The sequence below is a fragment of the Schizosaccharomyces octosporus genome, assembly GCF_000150505.1.
Source record: "Schizosaccharomyces octosporus yFS286 unplaced genomic scaffold supercont6.3, whole genome shotgun sequence".
NCBI classification, from domain to species: Eukaryota; Fungi; Ascomycota; class Schizosaccharomycetes; order Schizosaccharomycetales; family Schizosaccharomycetaceae; genus Schizosaccharomyces; species Schizosaccharomyces octosporus.
This window is the reverse complement of record NW_013185621.1, coordinates 36653-41652: the sequence shown is the minus strand read 5'-3', so window position 1 is coordinate 41652 and position 5000 is coordinate 36653. Positions and strand designations below refer to the sequence as shown.

General features: G+C 41.2%; 1 non-coding gene across 1 annotated transcript in view; it reads left to right on the top strand.

Annotated features, from left to right (window-relative positions):
- Positions 1-2298, top strand: part of SOCG_16330 — a 3949-nt gene extending 1651 nt beyond the window's left edge. The window contains exon 1 of the ribosomal RNA XR_001203016.1: positions 1-2298. This exon is cut by the window's left edge and continues 1651 nt beyond it. This is a non-coding gene — a ribosomal RNA (28S ribosomal RNA).
- Positions 2299-5000: the final 2702 nt, after the last annotated feature.

The window sequence follows — 5000 nt, the reverse complement described above, 5'->3', positions numbered from 1 at the left end:
TGCCGGAATGTACGCTCATCAGACACCAGCAAAAGGTGTTAGTTCATCTAGACAGCAGGACGGTGGCCATGGAAGTCGGAATCCGCTAAGGAGTGTGTAACAACTCACCTGCCGAATGAACTAGCCCTGAAATGGATGGCGCTTAAGCGTACTACCCATACCTCACCGTCTGGGTTATGTATAATTGAGAAGCTCAGACGAGTAGGCGGGCGTGGAGGTTTGTGACGAAGCCTTGGGCGTGAGCCTGGGTCGAACAGCCTCTAGTGCAGATCTTGTGGAAGTAGCAATATTCAAATGAGAACTTTGAAGACTGAAGTGGGGAAAGGTCCATGGGAACAGCAGTGGCCATGGGTTAGTCGATCCTAAGAGATAGGGAAGCTCCGTATGAAAGTTGCACGATTTTCGTGCCTCCTATCGAAGGGAATCCGGTTAATATTCCGGAACCAGAAGGTGAATCAACACGGCAACGTAATGAAGTTGGAGACGTCGGCAGGAGCCCTGGGAAGAGTTCTCTTTTCTTTTAACAACCACGAACTTACCCTGAATCGGTTTATCCGGAGCTAGGGTATGGTGTTGGAAGAGTTCAGCGCCTCATGCTGGATCCGGTGCGCTCTTGACGACCCTTGAAAATCCAACGAAGAATGGGGGTTTCGGCTCCTCTTGTTTTCACATCTGGTCGTACTCATAACGCAGCAGGTCTCCAAGGTGAACAGCCTCTAGTGATAGAACAATGTAGATAAGGGAAGTCGGCAAATGGATCCGTAACTTCGGGATAAGGATTGGCTCTAAGGTTGGGTACGTTGGGCCTTGAAACTGAACAGTTGCTGGTCCGGATTCGGCGGACTGGATGTTTTGCCTTTCGGGTAGAGACGTCTGGACTGCTGGCTGGACCTTGGCGGCTGGATTTTCCTTGGTAAGGCTGCTCTCTTCCACGGGGTATGCCCTTACTGGCGTACAATTAACACCAACTTAGAACTGGTACGGACAAGGGAATCTGACTGTCTATTAAACATAGCATTGCCTTGCCTATTTGCGTGTCTCAGATTTCTGCCCAGTGCTCTGAATGTCAAAGTGAAGAATTCAACCAGCGCGGGTAAACGGCGGAGTAACTATGACTCTCTTAAGGTAGCCAAATGCTCGTCATCTAACTAGTGACGCGCATGAATGGATTAACGAGATTCCACTGTCCCTATCTACTATCTAGCGAAACCACAGCCAGGGAACGGGCCTGGAAAAATCAGCGGGAAAGAAGACCCTGTTGAGCTTGACTCTAGTTGACATTGTGAAGAGACATAGAGGTGTAGGATAAGTGGGAGTGTAGGGACTCTCTGCACGCCGGTGAATACCACTACCTTTATCGTTTCTTTACTTAATCAATGAAGCGGAATTGGGATTAGTTCCACATTCTAGCCTTAAGGTCCTTTGCGAACTGATCCGCGTTGATGACATGTCAGGTGGGGAGTTTGGCTGGGCGGCACATCTGTTAAAAGATAACGCAGGTGTCCTAAGGGGGGCTCATCGAGAACAGAATCTCGAGTAGAATAAAAGGGTAAAGCCCCTTGATTTGATTTTCAGTGTGAATACAAACCATGAAGTGTGGCCTATCGATCCTTTGTTGCCTCGAAATTTGAGGACAGAGGTGCCAGAAAAGTTACACAGGATAACTGGCTTGTGGCAGCCAAGCGTTCATAGCGACGTTGCTTTTGATTCTTCGATGTCGGCTCTTCCTATCATACCGAGCAGAATTCGGTAAGCGTTGGATTGTTCACCCATAATAGGGAACGTGAGCTGGTTTAGACCGTCGTGAGACAGGTAGTTTACCTACTGATGAAGTGTCGTCGCAATGGTAATTCAACTTAGTACGAGAGGAACCGTTGATTCAGATCATTGGATTTGCGGCTGCCTGACAAGGCAATGCCGCGGAGCTATCATCTGCTGGATAAGGCTGAACGCCTCTAAGCCCGAATCCATGCCAGAAAGCGACGATTTGTTGGTCCGCATAATTAATGTGTATACAAATAGAGTTTTTAAACTCCTGCATCATAGAAGATGGGCGTCGGTTGATAAGACGGAAGTTGTCTTGTTGACTTGTCCATGAAATTCCATTGAAAACTTGTGCGGAGTCGAATCCATTGCATACGACTTTAATGTGGAACGGGGTATTGTAAGCAGTAGAGTAGCCTTGTTGTTACGATCTGCTGAGATTAAGCCTTTGTTCCCAAGATTTGTTCCATAAGGAACACATCATCCTCTTTATTTTATTTTATCTCTTATTTTTCTTTAATGACTTGCTATTTTCAAAGTGGTGTTGGAGGTATATATATAGTTATAGTTAGTAGAATAGAAGAAGGAAGGAAGGAAGAAAGAAGAAGAAGAGAAGAGGGAAGAAAGAAGAAGAAGAAGGGGAGAAGAAGAAGAAGAAAGAAAAGTTGGCGGTGTTGCGGTTCGCCGTGCGCGCGCGCGGCTTGCGGTGAGAAGAAAATAGATAGAAATTTTTTGAAAAAGGACTTGGATTCGAGCGCTTTTTTGATTTTCCTGACCCAGGGAGTAAGGGTAATGCACATTTCGTTTCAGTTGGTGGTAGTAGTAGGAGTATCAGTTGGTGGTAGTAGTAATAGTAGGAGTAGTCGTAATCGTAGTTGTAGTTGTAAGTCAGCCAACCCTCTTGTCATACATAGTTCCTCTTGTCATACATAACCCTCTTGTCATACATAGCCCAAGCAGTTGAGTTTGCAAAACGCAAAACGCAAAACGGGGAAATCAACCCTAACCTAAGGAGGTAGAATTTTGAGTCTTGAGTCTTGTAACTTGACCTAGCAGCAGAGGAGGTAGTAGCTAGTTAGGGTTTGATTCTAAAATTCGACAAGATAGGATCGACAAGATAGGATAGAATAAAAATAAAATAGAAATAGAAATAAAAATACAAGAGACAAGTGTTAACGCGCCGGAACGCACTGTTGTAGAAAAATAGCCAGACATCATGTATGAATTCGTAAATACCGTTTCACAAATACAAGAGACTGTTGGTAAATGGATACAAGGACACCGAAATGAGGATAGAGAGAAGAAAAGATGCATTATTATTTATATTATAATTATAGCTATGAATATCATAATAAATGACAAAAATAAAAGATAAAATTAAATAAAATAAAAATATAGAATTAGAAAAAATAAAGATAAATTAAATAAAATAAAAATATAGTTGGATGCAAGCAAAAAAAATTTTTGGATGCAAGCAAGACAAAAATGGGTGATGACGGACGAATACTTGGGTGATGACGGACGAAGGTAGATAAGAATGCAACAAACGTAGGTAGAACGTAGGTAGATAAGATAAGATATGATGGCAAACAGCAGGGCTTGTTTTATTATAAGAAACTTGAATCAAACTCGATTCTTCTATATGCTATATGCTAATATTTTAACTAGGAATGAATATACTAGATAAATAAATAAATAAATAAAAACAAAAAATGCTTGCTTTGACAATATCCTTCCACTATGAAGCCAAGGTTCCAATTAGTAACCCTTTTCTTTTCAAGTCTCATCTGGGTTTCAATCCAATGGTTACATTAGGTGGTTTTTTGGGGGTTTGGTGATGGTGATGGTCAGGGTTGAGCTTTCAGATCCAAAGGAAAGGAAAGGACATTGGGTAATGCCGTATGGGTTACAAAAAGGGTAATGCCGTATACAAAAAGAGTGTGTAAATGGGTTTGGTTATATTTGTTGGGATTTTGCATCTGAAGAGTAAGAAAAGGGAGAAAACTAAGAAAGGAGAAACAAACAAGGAATGGAAATGGAAAGAAAGAGACCGTTTTAAAAAACCAAAGAGGAATGGATAAATCAGGCAAGCATGTTGGGAAAGAGTAGCAAAACAAAAAAAAAAAAAAAAAGAAAAGAGGATGGGGACGTGGTCGTGATATATATACGGAAACGGAAAGAGGATTACAAAAGACAAAGAGAAAACATGAAAATTTTCCAAGGAACAAGGTAACGGATAAAACATGAAATTTTCCAAGGAACAAGGTAACGGATAGGTCGGGAAATTAGGAACAAAGTAGCGGAAAAAAGAAACCCCGAGGAAAGCAAGTAACGGAAAAGAAAAAGCAAACATACGTGGCTGGCAAGTAACGGAAAAAGAAAAAGTGCAAAACACAACAAACGAAAAAAAAAAGAGACTAGACGAAAAAAAAAAGAGACAAAAAAAAGGGCAGGAAAAATGTGAAATCAAAGAAAAACAAAACAATCAAAGAAAAACAAATCACGTAGATAGAATGACCTGAAAAGGTGGTGTATGCAAAGGAGGGATTTCCAACGATATAGTAGAATCTTGAGGGTTAAAACAAAACAATAAAAAAAATAAAATTTTCAATAATCTTGGAGTCTCAAAGCGCCTGGATAGAAAACACAGCAAACAATGTGTCCTCAAAAGGGGGAAGGAGTAGGCACATGAGGGAGTGTGAAAAAAAGGGGAAAATGAAGGTAAAACAAAAAATAATATAATTAATTAAAAGAAAGATTTGATATGTGTAGGGTGGAAATCGAGAAATGGAGGGTCGGGAGGGAGTTGGTCAAGGTAGTAGCTAGTGACTAGCAAGATGAAAAAGGGGATAAAAAGTACAAAATAAAAGAGAAAAGGCAAAGAAAAGAAGGTGGAAGTGAAAAGAAGCGGGGAGAGGGGGCGAAATGGGTGGATTTGAGGGGGATGTTTGGGTAGGGGACAACAAACAAAGGGGGGAGGGAAGAGAGAAAAGAAGGGGAGGGAAGAGAGAAAAGAAGGGAAACAACAAGAAAAAATGAGAAATTGAAAGAAAAATGAGAAAAAAAAAAAAAAAATTAGAAAAATAAAACAAGTTGCAAACGATGGCAAAAAAGGTGGGTAAAAATCGGAAAACCACCCAAGACGGCCGGTAAACAAAGGGAGACAAATGGACAAAAGCAAGAAAAGAAAAGGAAAGCAAAACGATAAACAAACCAAGTTGCGAGGAAGCGGTAAA